Source organism: Balaenoptera musculus, chromosome 6 (genome assembly GCF_009873245.2).
Source record: "Balaenoptera musculus isolate JJ_BM4_2016_0621 chromosome 6, mBalMus1.pri.v3, whole genome shotgun sequence".
Lineage (NCBI taxonomy): Eukaryota > Metazoa > Chordata > Mammalia > Artiodactyla > Balaenopteridae > Balaenoptera > Balaenoptera musculus.
Genome location: NC_045790.1, coordinates 67,048,448 through 67,066,933, shown reverse-complemented (window position 1 = coordinate 67,066,933; position 18,486 = coordinate 67,048,448). Strand labels below are relative to the sequence as shown.

General features: G+C 39.5%; 1 protein-coding gene across 3 annotated transcripts in view; it reads right to left on the bottom strand.

The window, feature by feature from the left end:
* MAMDC2 (MAM domain containing 2) overlaps positions 1 to 18,486 on the bottom strand; it is a 175,593-nt gene that overhangs the window by 45,233 nt on the left and 111,874 nt on the right. The gene's annotated exons all lie outside the window — the stretch shown is intronic.

The window sequence follows — 18,486 nt, the reverse complement described above, 5'->3', positions numbered from 1 at the left end:
GCCAAACATTTTTACTGTTGTATGTGAAGGAAAAATAAATCTCTACTATAAATTATTAAATTCACTGTGCCAAAGAGAGAGAGAAAAGTCTTGGATTTCTTTCCATTAAGCCAATTTAAAAGTCTCCTTTTCATGTATAGGATGAGCAAAGAGCACTTTTCAAAACATTTATACTAGATTTTCACTGTACTTTGCAGTTTACAAAGCTGCTTCACAGGTATAACCTAATGTTTAATGAGCACAAGGTCATTCAGTCCATGGCCAATCCCTCAAATACAAATCTTAATTCAAAAAAGACAAAGAGATATTACAGAAAGTACAACCCAAATTATGAATAATGAGAACATTTGATTTTTTTTAGGTTCTAATATTCAGTATGCTATGTCTTCAATTTATCTGTGTTATCAATAGGATCTATTTGCTCTTTAATGATCAGAGCCACCAGAATATAGAATTTATTTAAAAAGAAACTGAAAAATCTCATGACAGTTTATCACTATGCAAAATATAAAATGTCTTAGGCCAATATCTTCAGAACAACTCCTAATCGTAAGATGTGTGAAAGTTTACTTGGACTGTATTCATATCACTTTAAATTATAAAAAGGATAGTTTGGAGATGTAATAATATATAACTATATATATTTACAAGGAACAAAATAAAAAGGGCGTTTTGGGTTTTTAAATTTAACTTCCATTAATTTTCTTATCTTTATAAATTCTAGAGATGATCTGACTATGTAAAATATTTTACTTATAGGATTTATGCGTGGGAACTTGTTCCCCATTTGCAAAGCAGAGGTCTATGGCATCAGCCCTGAGTACAGTTACATTTTATCAGCAATTCTTCCTGTTCTATGGGAAGGAATAGTAATCTGTCTCGTAATTTACTGAATTAATTGTGCTGCAGCGAGAAAAGACTTGGCTTTCTTTTCGTTTCTCTTCTTTAAAGTCTATTTTTGACATGAATAGTGAAAAAGTACTTTTTCAAAATGATTCTGTGGTAGTGAAATGATTCACCATGTAACTTATTACCTAAACAAAACTCAAACATTTGGCAGGTAAACGTATCTTAAAGAGGAGAAATGTAAACATGCTTTCACATGTTTACTACAGCATTATTTTATAATGACCATAAAACCAAGCAAGCAAGGAAGCAAACAAATGAAAGAACCCAAGATTTCAAAAACAGAGGAAATACACAAATCATGGTGCTACAATCTAAGAAATAGGCAATCATTAACTCTGATAGCTTGTGAATATTATTTAGTAGTAGAGAAATATATTCCTCTCATAATGTTAAGTGAAAAAAAGCTGGTTATAATAGATAAAATTAAAATAAAGCAAAATAAAATAAGATAAATTATATAGAACTCATCTAAAAATACATAGAAAAAAACCTTGAAAATTTACCAAATGTATAACAATTTTGTTAGGTTCATGAAATTACGGGTATTGAATAGAATTTCCTTTCATTTTCTAAACATTCTTTAATTTTGCTATATTTATAATTGATAGAAAAGAAGAAGGAATCAAGATATCTATTATGAAGATGTGGAATAATGAGTTACTGTTTTTCAGATTGGCACTGTTTATTATAGTAGCCACGAGGACATGTGGCTATTTAAATGAAAATTAAATAAAATTTAAAATTCATTTCCTTAGGTGCACTAATCACATTTCAAGTGCGTAATAGCCACATAGAGCCAGTGATGAAGTGAGCTGGTTATGGCAGATATGTAACATTTCCTCATTGCAGAAAGTTCCACTGGATAAAGCTTCCTGGCTCCTTTTGGACATTCCAAACAAATCTGTGAACTGCCACAGTGGGTTAAGTGAAATGCTAAAGATGTTCCGGACAACAGCAGGCCACTAGGTTATTCCTATCTTAGAACTCTTTCTACACTTAGAATACTGGCCAGACCACATGTTGTTCTGATAAAAGAGCCACAAAGCCAGTCAGCTATGTACTAGATTCAAACTATGGCCTCAAACCTCAGATCTGTTTGGCAGTTGTCTATCAGCATTCCACCACACAAAAGAAACGTGACAAGCTCAGCTTGTTTGGTCTAACACGTTGGATTTCCACCCTGCCATAAATAATGCTGATAATGTCATCTCCTATTCTTGTGCCGCCATCTTGCATTTTGAGGGCCTCTTGAGGTGGAGAGGTTATTTTAGGGTAGTTGGTGACTGGGTAAGCTGAGGATTGGGCCTGGCTGACACAGGCGAAGAGAAAGCCAAACATTTCGGTCTGTTCTTAAGAACTCTGTCCCTGGGTCCCATTAAGAATGTGACAAGAAGGAAATTGCCCATGGTCTAAATTCTTAAGGGGATTAACCTCTTGTTTATTTATAGCTCTTTTTTTTAAAACAGTGTTTATTTCATTTTCGGCAGTATTTCAAAGTAAACAGAATATCTCTAAAGACTGGGAAAAAGATCTTAGGCAACTTGAATGTATACTAATATCTATTTAAGAAGGGAGAAGAGGGACAAAGTAAATTGCTGTCCCTTAGACAGGTGTTCTTGATTTTATGCAAATCTCTTAAAAGTTAGGGGCAAATTAGATTTGTGTAAATGAATTTGTTTCAGTGCACTAAAGGTTCCAGTCCTTAGGGACTAGTGATACTTTAAAATTTTTTTGATAGAGAATATTAATTGTTGAGAAAACTTAGCTAGACCAACTTTGGAAATACAAATAGGCAGTGAATGGAGAGAGCTATAAATACATATTTGCAAACAAATAATTTTAAATATAGTCAAGTAAGGATCAAAAACATGATTTAACTTACTTCTTATCATATTAAAATTAGACATTGCACATGCTCATTTATCTACAGCAGGGGGTTCTGATCTCAGCCCTATTGACATTTGGGGCCAGATAATTCTTTGTTGTAGGGGACTGCCCTGTGCATTGCAGGATGTTAAGCATTCCTGGTCTCTACCCACTAGATACCAATATCACCCCCAAGTTATAACAATCAAAAATGTCTGCAGACACTGCCAAATGTCCCTTTGGGGAGGGGGGCCAGGGCAAAATTTTTTCTGGCTGAGAACCACCAGTCAAGGGTGGTAGAAAACTGCTATGTGGATTATCAAACCCCACTTGCTAAATTTCTATTATGTGTAGTCCCTATGTGAGGAACTTTCAGATCTGTTACCTCCTTTTTGGATTCTCTGTCAATTTCAACCTGTTAATTCTTCCCACTCAGGGCAGGACAGTTGTTTACATTTTAAAAGCAGGCTAGATTGAATTAGTTTTCTTTTCCTCTGCACATCACCAGGTGGTAGTTCTAAGGAGCAATGAAATATCCTCAAGCCCTGGAAAGAAAAGGCAAAGGAGCAAAAAAGCAAGGGAGATGGATTGACACTCCAGCTGAATAATCATCCTGGAGATGATCAGGGCTTCACTCTTCCAATTTCCTGCTTCAGAAAACTGCAAATTGTCAAAGGGCAATAGAGTATCTTCTTTGTTTTCACTTGCCTCCCTTTCAAAAAAGAACGATCTACTCCCTCAAAATAACATAATGACAGGGAGCAAATCCTAAGGGTAACCGAGAAAACTTTCCTCATGGTATACAAATTTTAATTCTCTCCTAAAGTTTTTCCCTCCCAGTGGGTGGGGACAGTGGGGTGGAGAGAGAGTCTGTACAGAAACGCAGCCACAAGGCTGGGTTACTCAGAGGGGCTGAACTGCCCCTAAACCTGTAAAAGTCCAGAAAAGTTCCTGGTTAAAGCACATAGGAAAGAAAAAGCAGAGAAACAGATATGTCAGGAACTTATTTTCCCAAACCAAATCAGGCCGGAGTTTTAAAATAATTAGGGTTACTCATTATAACTTTATGAAGTGTCATAGTTTAAGTGGTACCCAACACAATGAATAGGACTTTGCTGAGGGAGGGAAGAAATGAAAGCTTTTGCAGGGAACCACAAACCTTTGTTGTGTAGTTAAAAAAACATCGTTGGTATTAAAGAGCTCAACACTGACTTTTAAAGTAGTTTCATGGCCTTCCAGAGAGACATCGCTGGCCAGGCTGTTGGGTTAATCCACCACCTACTTTACCAATTGAAGAGCCCCAGCTGGGCCTATAATTAGTATGTGAATGATAGTTTCCAGAAATGGCCTCCTATCTTCACATGGAAACATTTCAATCCTATGCCAACAATACCATAAATTACCCATGTTCGAAAACGAACCTAGTTAGGTTCTTGTTATAAGCAGTGGACCTCAACAATTTACCAGAGGGTTTGATTCTGGGTTAAATTTAACTTCTATTCTGACGAGGTTTGAAATCTTTTGGAATCATTTGCACAGATAAATTTGGATATGGCGACTGCAGAGTTGGTGGAATAATTACTCACAAAATTACTATAATCCAGTCAGTGGAATTCCAGAGCCCTTCATTAAGATGCTTTTGACACAACTGCAGGATATACTATACTATGTAATGCAACTGCATTCATTTAACTGTTTGACAATAAGTTGTAAGAGAATTTTAAAAACATAAAGCAAAACAAAAATTCTGACATTAGACACTTGGCTAAAAGGGTGGAATTTTCACAAATCCCTAAAGACAGGCTGAGTGGAGCTTTATCTAGAAAAATGAGTATAAGACTTTAGTATTTTTAGAATCCCAGCCATGTTTGGGGAAATAGTTGCTAAACCGTAACAGCATGCCTCCTGCAGATACTATATTTGGTCTTCAGATACCACAAAAGGCAGAATGACCATGTGTTTTTAAATAAGTCTTTAGCTGACCAACACTTTTTTCTTAAAAGATCCATCTGTTTTGTTTCTTCTTTTTTTAAAGACCCATCTGATTTAATTCAGCTCTTGGCTTTCACAAGCAACAAAGACTGAACAGCTTCCGGCTTTACCCAGCATGAGCCCTTCTGCTCATAAGAGCCTTCCATTTTAGGGTAGAGGGCACCCTGTGCTAGATTTGCACAACAGCAGCCAAAGTTTTTCATTGCTATTTGTGTGGTAAATACCCAGATCTCTCAACTCACTGATTTCAGAAATCTGCATTATTTTCAAATCATTTGGTCACTGAAAAGGAAAAGGAGTTTCCAGAAGAGACCTCAGAATCAGATAATTTTTAGAATGAGGAAAAGGCCCAGAGACCCTATGCTATGAGCTCAAGGTCATATAACAGCTAGCTGTAGACCCGGCCATGAAACATGACACTCCGAATATCTGATAGAGCATATTTCATTATACCAATCTGCTCATTTTCTCCTTTTTGCTTTAGGTATTTTAGAATATGATTCTGAAAGGCTTGAAACTCCCCAATTAATAGCAGAGGACAAGTATGTCTTTGACCTGTATTTATATTATAACTAGCTTCCTGTCATTTTGCCTTATGTATGTTTATAAAGAGTTCTCCATCACCTGGCACCAGAACCTGAATCTTACATAGATCGTGACTGAATTTCAGGGCTGGTGAGTGTTGAAACCTCTCCTCGTAGGCAGTAACCCCACCTCTCCACAGCAGGTGTTCCCTCACTTCACTGATGTCCTTCTCTTTCTTAGCCCATGACCTTATGTCTGCTCCACATGGAAAATTTAGCCCATAGGAAAGAATCCCCTCAACTCCCCACATCCACACCTTCAATCTTATCTTCATTTGCACCCATTTTCACCTCCTTTCCTTTGTTTTGGGAGTGAGGTCTGTCTGACTCCAAAATTCATGCTCTTTTTTTTGTGGGACATAGATCCTGCACAATCCTGTACAATTAGTATTGAGGGTCTAAATGGAAAATAAACATGAAAAGCCTCTGAAAAAATGAACATTAGAACTAAAGGTGAGATGGTATCATTTTTAGTGTTTTAGGATCTAATTTCACACCCTAATAACGAGAACATTATTATATAAAATTTTCCTATAAGCCTTTCATCGTCACTAAAGGAAACAGGTGTGAATGCCTTCCTGGACATACAATGTGGTTTATCTCCAGCCCACCTTGCTTAGGGAGGACCCCTGGTCAAACACTTCCCTGAGCAATGTAATGTAATCATCAATTTAATTGTCATGCCCAAGGATGAACATCATAATACAGACCTATTGTGACACGTGGATGGAGATATAAAACATCAGTCCTACCAGAAGACTTGGAGAACACAATCAATTGCAAAAAAAGCCGGAATCTATGTCTTTGCCTTGACTCTCAAGGGCTCACCCCTGCTCTGGATGAATTTCTCTGGGTCAGGAGAAGACAGTGACTTTAGCTAATATCCAAACAGGAATAATGACTTCACTCTGCTCATGTATGAGACATAGAGACAGTGTGGGTCTTATTTTCATTAACTCCCAGGGCAAAGCGGAGATCCTGACTTGAGGCAGAGCTGTGGCTAAAAACTTGTATAATGTTAAGCCCTTTTTAGCTGTGTTACAACTTATTTAACCAAGCCCTACTGATAGATAATTGGGCAGTTTCCAATTTTGCAATATTACAAATATTGCTGTGATGAATATTGGTAGATAAACCTTTGTGCATAACCATGATTATTTCCTTATGATAAATTCCTAGAATTAGAATTGTTATGTCAAAGGATATGCATGTTTGGGGTCTTTCTTTTTGATACAGGTAATTGAATTGTCATCTAGTAATATTATATCAATTTACCTTCACACTAGAGCTTACGAGAATCCTATTTCCTTGAATACTCACCTCTCCAGGGCAATGTTTTATACATAATATACTTAAATATGTAATTATATATATATAAATATTTAATAAATGAAATTTAAGTATATATATAACTCTTATATTATATATACATCTATATATTTTTGGCCTAAAGTGAAAGATTTTTTAATTGATAAACTGAACAATACAAGCAGTATGAATGCAGCTATTAATATAAATATCATACTCCAGAGTATTATGTTTTAAAAATATCTTTATCAAAAAAAAATATATATCTTTATCCATTTGATAGACAAATGTGCTATTTTATTACTTTTTAAATTTCTTTGATTATAAATGAAGTTGGACATCTTTGTGCATTTATTTTCCAGTAATATTTCTTTTTTTCTGACTTGCCTGTATATATTCATTGCCCACCTTCCTACTTCTTAGTTCATGTTTTGCTTATTGATATATTAAATTTAAAGCTTAAATGTATTAGGAGTCTGTCATATACGTTGCAAACTATTTTTTCTGGCTTGACATTTGCCTTTCAGATATGTTTATTAGGCAATCCTTATTTGGAGAAAGAAACTAAGGGAGAACTAGATGTCTTGGTGTAGAGACTGAGATGAAATAGGCAGGCCACAAATAGTAATGCGTCCTGAGCATTGCCTACATTCACATGTAAGCCAATGTTGAACAGAAAATAGGAGCTCATGACCCTTCAGGGTGTGGTGGGAGATGCATAGGGATGTAGCTTGTTGACTACCTGGAGAGAGACTTCTACTAGATGTAGATACTGCAAAGACAGAGCACAGAATACCCAGAGAAAGCCACACAAGGGAGGGAGAAAAAGGTGGGGATATCTATGCAAAAGGAAATAAGGTATTCTTCTGTGGGAGAAAGTAGCGAGTCTTTACTAATGTGTGAATTGTCGATTTCAAAGTAAGTGAATTGAGCTTATACCTAGAGTGTCCAGCAAATACCTGGTCTGTGAGCTCAGGAAGCCAGAGGATCCCCAGAGAATCTCAAAGTGCAAATTAGTCAGTGTTGCCTCATCCAAAAAACCCGGGAAAAGATTCCCTATAAAGGCAGCCATCGTGAGACTGTGAAATACAAGATTAGGAATCTGGAAGTGTGGAGGGAGGTAGTGTTTTTAGGTTTATAAACAATCTTTGGAATACATTTTTGCTTGATTAAGCTTACTAATAAGACTATGGGGCAAGAATGTCCCAGATATCTCCATGGTGCTGGGACAAACATGGTAATCCAGCCATATTCTATGAAATTAATTCCTTGGGAAAGTCATGAAAGAATGCACTGACATAAACACCACATTCATGTAAGCTGTGTGTTAGCAACTACCAGTTGTGCTAATCAGTCTTTCCAGTCATTTCCCTATAAATTGACATGAAACACAGAAACCCAACAACAACTATCTGAAAGGAAATGAAAGAGAAGGAAAGTCAGAGTATCTCAACTCTGCCTTACTCATATTTAAAGTAATTTATAATTCCTGGACTGACAGCTGACGCTGAGTTTTGCTTGGAAAAACTCAACAGCATGCTCCTTTTCCATACTTCGCTCCTCTATCCAATTTCACATTAAAACATATTCCACTTGACAGTATAATTTTCCTGGCTCTGTGTATGGAACCACCCTAATCTGTTCTATAATGTGTTGATTATTGTGTCAGAAATTAATGACCTTGCAATTTCTGCTTTGCACTCAGCTGCCCTGCTTTAATTATGCTGGAACATTAATATCCTGAAGCAGCCATTTCCCAATGTTCTCAGACATCATGAAATGTGATAGGAAATTCATCTTTTCTCATGTATCTTATCTACACATTGGTTTTCTGATTCCTTAGTCCCTTTATAGCAGGGTGTCTTGTCATTAAATAGCCACCTATTTATAAATCTCTCCAGAAACTTACTAGACCTGCTCTTCTATCCAAGCGAACTGTTAAGTGTTGTCTTTAAAAATTTTAGAACCCTAGATAGTTTACATCTAGTTTCATTTTCATTATTAAAGGGCAAAGTGAAAAGGAAGATTTTAAAAGCAGAAATCCAAATCACAGACAAATTTCATTCACTTTTTGCTAAAATGAGAAGATTATTGCGAGAGGAAGTAAAGAAATAGAGAAAGTTATCCACAAGGACTGTGCCGCACAATACTAAAAGACAGTTCCCGACATTAAGATGTCTAAAAATATAATAAGAATTAGAACAGACTTAGTGGACATCTTAAAACATGTTTTTATTTCATGGAGAGGTGACATGACATTCTGATTTGTGCCATTTCATGCCAGAGTCAAGACTTAAAGCCAAGTCTTCCTAGCCCTGACCTAGGATCTTTTATTATACAATCTCATCCCAACAAAACACAAATTAATGACTTATACAAGATTCAAAGAGGACGAGGCTCTTGAGATGGACTTTGAGAGAAGGGTAGGAGTTTCTCAGGTATGATGATTCCTGCAGCAAGATCAATGGGAAATATTTGCTGTTGATAAACCCTTGAGGGAGCAGTGGGGGAGGAAGGCAAGGATTTGAAGAATGAGAAACTGCACTGGTTCCTAGACAGTAATTGAAGACACGTGTTCCAGGGAGTTTGAAGACTAAAGGAATGGGATAGGGTGGCAACTTAAATGGGTAAAAAGGTGAAAGGAAGGTTTGCTGTTCATTTGTATGACCAGCATATGTTGGCAGCATGCAAAGGACTAATGGAAATTGAAAATTTATGAGAGAGGGAACAATTTATGAAATAAGGTCCCAGAGGAGGCAGGACGATGAAATCAAACGTATAGATGACCAGTTGGTTTTGACTGAGAAACCAACCGTCAGATTCAAAGAGAGGCGAGTGAGGATTCAGAGAGGAACAGAATTGAAGGGGTTTGTGTTCAATGCCTTCATTCTTTTGGGAGTTGAACCCATGAGGTCACATCCTAAGAATGAGGCAGGTAGGATCGATTTGGAAACTTGCGAGTGAAAATGGATCTGAATATCTGGCATGGGGAACGAGAGTGGAAGTCAGCGAGAGATGATCTGAATAAAAGGCTTTCCCAGCAGCATGGATCCCAGCAGCCTGGAGGGGACAGTAGAGATTAATCTTATTTTGTCCAGCTGTGCTGAGAAGCTTAGGGAAAAGAAGATGAAAATAGCTGCTGAGGGTTCCCAGGGGTTAAGAGGACCAAGGTAGGAGAAGCCAGAAGGACCTGTGGGTGGGGAGACTATGATGTGGAAGTGAGTGCTCCATGGACCACAGCACAGAATGGAGGCTGGAGAAGCTGTGTTGGGGGACAGGAAAGGGATCAGGAAAATCAAGAGAGCTGGGAAAACCTCATATCAGTCTTTGGGAATAGGGAAATGGTGAGATGTAAGTTGTTCCAAAGAAAAGAGTTACAGCTTTTGGTTTTAATAAATATCATCATAAAAAGCCCCAAACCAGACTTGCCATATATGTGTTTATGTGCATCCTTATATCCACTCCAGCAGGATGTTCCTGCTTTTAAGTGTTCACATTCAAATTCCTTGCAGGACCAATTGCACAGGTGCTGGGTTATAAGAGATTATGGTTTATATGATTCAAAGGCAGAAACAGTTAATCTTCCTTCTTCCTTTGATGTATTTACATTGTTCTTCCTTGCCATCAACACATATTCATTGAGAGTTCGGTTCTCTTTCCAACTATTTATTGAGGACCCACTCTGTTCCAGAAATTGTGTTCACATAAGAAATAAAAAATAAATAAGATATGGATCTCTGTTCTCCAGAAGCTTACAGTCTGATGTAAGCTAATGTAGGTAGGCAGGTAAGTAGACAATTTCCATACAATACATAATGCTACGATAGTAGTATGATGCACAATGCAAGGGTTCTATGTCAAGTACTCTGAGGAAACTGCCACCTTACACAAGGTTGAACAGGATTCTTTAATGTAGAACTTACTAGAGTTTCTAACATGTCACTGTGCAGGGTGAATCTTCATGTGTGTATGTGGAAGTAGAGATCTAGCATGCAAAACTTCCCCAACTCATTTGACCACAGAACCCTTTTTCAATGGAATAACTCAAGGGATTTGTACTCCATGGGACATACTCTGAGAAGTGCTGACATAAGGTTCTTGCCTGGTCAAAAAAAATGTATTTATATTTTTTTCAGACTGGCCAGATGGGGGTTTTCTCCATCTCCATAAATGACTTTTGAAGTTTGTTCTTTAATCTTACAACAGAATAAAGATGCAGACTTAGAAGGGTTTACCATGCAGACTTTAATGACTGCTGAGCTGATCATTAAGCCAGACCCAGATGAAAGAGAATGCCTGGTCATGCTCTCATTTATGGGCCATTTAACATTTTTTCCAAAAGAAATATTTAATGAACATGATATTGAGTTCCTCCCAGTGCCTCTAATTAACAGACCACTTAATGGTCTTTGTTAAAGGGAAAACTTGCTTCAAGTCAAAAGATATTGCAGGACCTGATATAGGTGCTATAGTGACCAAGCGTAACGTCAGTCCAAGGATTTGAACATAAGAGATATGGGAACATATGTATATGTATAACTGATTCACTTTGTTATAAAGCAGAAACTAACACACCATTGTAAAGCAATTATACTCCAATAAAGATGTTAACAAAAAAATTCAGGGACCAAAAACATGTTTACACTAGGCTCAAACATTTTTTTCATACATTAAAAGAACATCAAGCCATCCAAAAAAAAAAAAGAAGAAAAGGCTAATGTTTGTGCTTCATCATTACAGACTTTCTGACAACAACTCTTTAGTCTCTCCTGACATTTAGCTTTCAAGAAAAGCACTTTGGAGTGAATTGTTCCCTCTCCTCATTACCATCTCTAGTGTGTGAAAGTCTCAAGGTAACTCTTGATTACCTGCTCTCTGTTTAGTAACATGCTGAGGAAAAACAGATCAAGAAAACCATTTCATGATTCATGCCCTTACAAAATGTTTCTAAAATGTTAACAAATATACTGTCGGCAGTTCATGATTGTGTAAGTGCAGTAGTCTAGTACTATTAAAATAAAGATTTAACTCGGACCTGATTTTAATTTAAAGAATACTTCACAGAAAAAGCTCAGGTACAGAATTACCCAGGTACTAAAGAGATGTTACCTATGAAACCTTATGAGGATCAGGACCTAGAAAAAAAATTCTTTAGTCTCTTTGTCATTCTCTCTTTTCTCTCTCTTGCTCTTGCCTTCTCTCTCCAGCTACATTAACGCCAACTATGTGCCAGGTACTATGCTAAGGGTTTTACATGATGCAGCGTAATTCTATGAGGCATGTACTACTAATACACTCATTTTGCTTATGAAGAAAAGCGAGGCTCAGCAAGATCCACAGAACTAGCCCCAATTACAAAGGCGTAAGCGCCAGAGAGCCCACAGCCAAGTCTCTTAAGCATTATGCTGTACTTCCCTCTACCCCACAGATCTCCTTTGTCTGTGCTGAACCACCTTGAATTTTGACCCCTCCTAGGAGCCAACGTGATTTCTAAAATAGAACAACAGAGAGTTAATAATAAAGCCCTAGAAATTTGTTGAAGTCTTGAGTTAGGGCTGGCTTCCCCTTCTTATCTGATCCTACACTTTCCACATTAGCCAGGAGAGGGCTGGGAGGGGGGGCGTAAAGGTATGGTATAAAAAGCATGGATTCTGGATTGAATAAGACTTGGATTTACCTCTCTGCTCTGCCTCTTAATAGCTGTGTGCTGTTGAACAACGTCCTTAATTTTCTGCACAAGCTTTCCTCATCTGTTAAATAGGGCTATACAGCTTTCCTTCCTAGGGTGCTGCAGCATCAAATGAAGTAATGCATGTAGAGTGCTTAGCATAGCGCCTGGCACATGGAAAGTGTTCAATAAAAGTTCCTCTTGCTGTTGGCAGCTGTGACATTACACAGCCATCCATATGGCTATTTTGTTAGAATGGTCTCAGGGAAATTCTTACCATTGCTATCATTCCTTAAGTAGAAATATATATTATAGTTTCCATCAAACATTAGACTGTATAGGGGAGATAGCAGGGACTTGTTAGTTGAATCAGCCCATTGTCCTTAAAATGGTCTGGGTAAGAACTAATATGGAAATAAAGGTAAAGAAACATCCAGAGTGGGAGGTACCCGGGAAGGCACAGGTGAGCTAGTGTGTAGGGATTAGGATCGAGGCAGGAGAAACAAAGGGAAGGAGGCCGAAAGTTTTGACTTTACAGTTCTGTCCAGGCTGCCCGTCACTCCTCTCAGCTCTGGTCTCACATGACAACTCACTGAGAGGTGAAAATAATGTTCATGAAAGCAGGCTATACTAAGAAGCAATGTGAAGGGAAGAGATTATTGTAATTATTTTGTGCAGCACAGATACTCAAACATATCTACCAAACATCTCCACCAGTGAAAATTCACACCGGGATTGGGATTAGGCCAGGTGTAGTCAAAATTCAAATACAAGGCTCCCAGCCAGGGAACAGGTGTGAAAAGGCAGCCATTTACTCTCGGTGAGTTGGGCCTTGACCACTCACACTTGACCGGCTTTAGGAATGGCGTGGTGAGGACGTGAAGCAGAGACAGGGAAGGGTCTTCCCCACAACAGTGACACACATTCAGTGAGCTCTGAGTTTAGGCATTCATTGCTAGTAGAACGTGACCTTGGGTTAGTCTAACTTTGTATTCTAGAATGCCAAGAGCACTAAAATGAGATACGTTACCTCCCTTACGGGAATGCTGTGAGAATTAAATAAAATAACAGGCGGTGCCTATGCCCCAAGGCACGTTGGGAGCCTCACTTTTTCCAGCTGCACAAGAACAGGCTTTCCCCAAGACTGGATGGAGACCTTGAGCACCCAAAGATACCTGCGGCAAAGGGCAGGCTTCAGACAGTCTATAGACCACGGTTAAAACCCCAGCTCTGCCACTTACCAGCCTTAGAAAGTCCACTCTTTCATTCTTTTACTTATTCCTTTTTCATTGTTATATTTTTATGGGAAAAGAGAAATGGACAGTGAACAAGTAGACAAACAAATCAGACAATTTCAGATTGGGGTAAATGCTATGCACAAAAGAAGCTAGGAAATATCATGGGGAATAACTTGGGGATGGGAAAAGCAGTTACAGACTGGGTGGTCGGGGAAGTTCCTTTCTAAGAGGAGACGTTTGACTGGGACAGTAGATTGAGAACGGGGCTTGACATAGGATAGATGGGGGCGGGGCATTGCAGGCAGAGGGGACTGCAAGTGCAATGGCCCTGGTGAAGGAAAGGCCTTGGGACTCAGGGGACAGAGAGAAGGCCGGTGTGACTATGGGCACTGTGTGACTATGTGATCATGGGCAGAGTGAAGGGAGATGAAGTCAGCGAAGGAGGCGGGGACCAGATCATGCATGGCCTCATAAGCCACAGGAGGGAATGGAGCTTTATTCTAAAGACAACAGGAGAGTTTCATGCAGGAGAGTGGCCTGATCCTATTTCTGTTTCAAGACGATGATTCTGGTGGCTGCATGAGAGCGTAGAGAGAGCAAGGTGGAAGCAGAAAAACCAGATAGAAAGATACGAAGCAGTTTAGGTGGCTGGGGAGACACAAGTGGGCATATTCGAGATGTATTTTTGAGGTATAACTGTTAAGGATTTTGTCTGGAATTTGGGGGACAGTGGCAATGCGACAGCAAGAATAGGACTATTTTAACTTTTTGAAACTTCAGTTTCTTCAACTGTAAACTTATAAACACGCAGCATGGTGAGTATAGTTAACAACACTGTACTGTGTATTTGAAAGTTGCTCAGGGAGTAGATCTTAAAAGTGCTCATCGGGGGCTTCCCTGGTGGTGCAGTGGTTGAGAATCTGCCTGCCAATGCAGGGGACACGGGTTCGAGCCCCGGTCCGGAAAGATCCCACATGCCGCGGAGCAACTAGGCCCGTGAGCCACAACTACTGAGCCTGCGCGTCTGGAGACTGTGCTCCGCAACAAGAGAGGCCGCGATAGTGAGAGGCCTGCGCACCGCGATGAAGAGTGGCACCCGCTCGCTGCAACTAGAGAAAGCCCTCGCACAGAAACGAAGACCCAACACAGCCAAAAATAAAAAAAAATAAAAAAAAAAAGTGCTCATCACAAGAAACAAAATTTGTAACTGTGTGAGGTGACAGATGTTAAGTAAACATTATGGTGATCATTTCACAGGATATACATATACCAAATCATTATGCTGTACATCTCAAACTAATATAATGTTATATGTCAATTATACCTCAATTAAGGAAAAAAACTAAGATAGCAAAGCCATTTCAGTAGTAGAGTGGAGATTTGAAGCCAGAGAGACTCTTGTGTCATTATCCCTAATCGCTGTGCTATCCTGTCTCCAAGACGACGCAGGAGAGGCCTAGGAGGCCCAGGGCACCCTAACCTATTCTGGGCAGTGAGCCAGAGGAGGGGTCTCTGTGGAAGGGACGTTCAAGCCGTGACTGAATTAACTAGAGTCTAGGCAGAGGAGATGCGTGCAAGGGCTCAAAGTGGGAGAGGGCAGTATGTTCCAGGAACTGAGTGCAATGGGATTAGAATGGAGGGAGTAAGCGGCCAAGCTGCGGAGGGGATCATGTCAGAGCATGAGAGCCTTTTCCCGCAGAGCAACGGGAAGCCAGGGGATCACTGCACGGGAGGCTTCCTCATCATCACTCTGCCTCTGGGCAGAGCGCAGATCGGAGGTGGCAGGCGTGGACTGCAGGTGGGGTTGGCTCTTAATTTCAATTTGCAGAATCAGCTTAGAGAGCAATGGTTCTCATCTGAGAACTGCACGGCACCTCTGGGGCCATTTGGAAATGTGTGGAAATAATTTGGGTTGTTGCTGTCACGGCAGATGTCAAAACCCCAACCATGTGAGGCATGGCCCCCCACAAAGACAGAACTGTCCGCTTCTAAATGCCAAGGGGGCCCATACTGGGAAATCCTGCCATTGGCAAGGCACTGAAGGCTTCACTGGAGGAATATAAATGTTTTAAGCCATGACCGTGTAAAAGCAATTGTATAGCTGAGAGAATTGAGAGGTGGAGCGGGCAAGCGAGGTGAGGGGAAATAGAGGGGTGAAAATGCACTCACTGCACATAGTGGGATGTCAAAGGACACTACCTAAAGTTTATGGAACCAAAAATAGATGGTTAGGTGTATTAAAGTTACAAAGGGAACCAAGAGAAAAGTTAAAAATATAACTAAAAATTGTGAGGAGGAGAGAGAAAAGAAAAGGAAATAGTGTAAATAAGCTAAATTTCTTATCTTTCATAGCAGGGAGTCAGCAGATACTGCTAAGGTTAATGCAGCAAGAAATGAGGTGGAAATAGAATATTTAGAATTATAGAGGAAAGCATCAGAAAATCAGGAAAAACCCTTTAGAAAAAGAAGTAGAACTGGAGTTTGAGTTCAGGGGTGGTTAAGGGAAACTCTGGCTTTTCATTTTATCCCTTCTCTGAGATACTGTTTGTATGTTTGTTTCCACCTGTATGTGTTACATAAGTCAGTGAACTTTAGTTTCCCGCCTTACTTTATGCTGCCTCTATGGATGTCAAATGGTTCTCTCACTCTCTGAGCTGGTTCTGTTTAGAAGGGACCTGCCAAGAACTACTGGCCACCTTCAGATACGTGTCCAGAGTTTTCTGGCATTGAACTGTACCTACCATCTCCTCACCTGCACTGGGGACAAATCCCTGAATAGGCTATAAGAATTTCTCTGCCCCCACTGGGTCTAGATCCAGTTTTCCCGAAGTGGCTGGGGAGGATCTGTGTGGTTGCTGGGAGGGCTGGAAGTCAGCCAAAGAAGAAAGGGCAAATTCTCTGGGGCACCCTTATTTGCTGGGGGGCTTGCTCCCATTCCATGGAAGTCAGGTAAGAGCAGAGACTCACTCTGAGGAGCAGGCAGATTACTAACACCCACGTTTTGTGAGTAGCGGATGGGGGGGCGGGTTGGGGGCAGGGAGGGAGGGTTAAGCGTTGGGGAGAAGGGAGGAGTGGGGTGGGGGGAGGCATGAGCAGGAGTTAGAATCCAGCATGGCCTGAACCTTAACCCTCCGAGCACCAGCTCAGCTGGGCCTCTACTAATCGCTAGTTTTTATATGTCCAATTGGTAGAACTACTCCTCTATTTTTCTATATAGCCCTTCTGTGAGACAGTGAGATTGTACTGTTGTTAGTTATTTTACGTATCTGTATCTTAATGTTCTATCATCTGTGATCTCATTCTCAGAAGTAGGATCTGAGCCTCATTCATCTTTATATGCCCTGCACTGAGCATATACCTAATAAATTATGGTTGAATTAAGGAATAAATAAATGAATGAAATGTTTATTATATTCTCCTGTCTTTAAAACATTAGCAACAGAGGGTGTGGAGTACAACAAAAATTCTATTATTTTCTGGTGCATCCCTGATTATGTGGATCTGGTGTATCTCTGATTATGTGGGTGTGGTGCATGTTTGCTCTGTGTGTGTGTGTGTTGCCATAGCTACTTGAGAGAGTTAAATAATTGGTAATGGGGAAAAAATGTAAGCCTTTGGGATCCCTAAGAGGTGCAGGGAAGGACTAAGAGATCAAAGAGGAAATGCAAAAATGCTGCAAATGTGAGATGACATTTATAGAAAGATAGTCTCATTCAGGAAATGTTTGGAACTGGCTAGGAAATAGGCTTAAAAAACATAAGCCTAGGCTAGGAGTTGGAACTTGGCACCAGAAACATCAATTTGTTTCCTCTGTTGCTCAGGGGGATGAGCCAAATCTCTCAGTTTAGTCAGGTGACCAAAATATGATGGGATTAAGAAGGGGATACTTACAACAACCTATTTAGTCAGCATAAAAACAGTACCATCAGTGCTTATAAGATTGTGATAAAACTTGTGTGCTTATATTCTGCTACGGGTATCATAAATTGGTTTGACCCTTTTAGTAATCAGTAAGTCAAGGAGGCTGCCATGTCATTATAATCATAATTTCTTCTTGCCTAGCAATGAAAAAGAACTTTGTAAATATTTTCAAAGATCTTTGATTAGTCATTGTAAAGATTTAATCATGCTTTGGTGGGTATTCCAACGAACTAAGAGTAACCAAGCAACATTATGATGGGAATGGTGTACAAAATTTCTTTAACAGGAAGTTATAGACAAAGCTATGGTTCTGTCCAGATGGTTATAGCTAAGAGAAGTTTGGGCCATTAATGTTTATGAAGAAGGTTCTACTGCTCTGCTAGGTATGTATCTTTCCCTGGGGAGCCTGGACTTTGGGTAATTCCTAGTTGATGAACATGATCAACTGACCCATCCATTCTTCAGTGATATCTATTGAGCTCCCATCGTGTGAGGCATCTGTTTGCAGGAAGGGACCTTCTTTTAGCTTCTTTTTTGCACAGAGGGTACATGAGAGAGATCTTCTGACCAACTGACAAATGAAAGAAAATGGATTTTCCCATTCTAATTTCATCTGGGTTAGTTGACAGAATTTATTGCACCTGTAAAGCTTAAGTTTAAGTTTATGAGTTGTAAAATTCAGAAGATCACAGTTTTCTTTTGTATTTTCCCCACGAAAAGATCTCTTTGTTTTCTTATTGTTATCAAATACGCTGCTGATGGTTCCCTTATTTAAATTCTCTCTGTCTGGGTTGGCTCTCATATTTTACTGAGTTTCCCCATCCTGTGTTCAGCTAGAGGTTTAGGTTGTTGACCTTAAAGCCTCAATGTAGAACCAGGTTCACTGATTTCACATTTTGAAAGTACTAGCATTCGTGTGTGTGTGTGTGTGTTCGTGTGCGTGTGCATGTGAATTGTGGCTTCGAACTAAAGTATAGCTGTTGAACTTGGATTATTCACA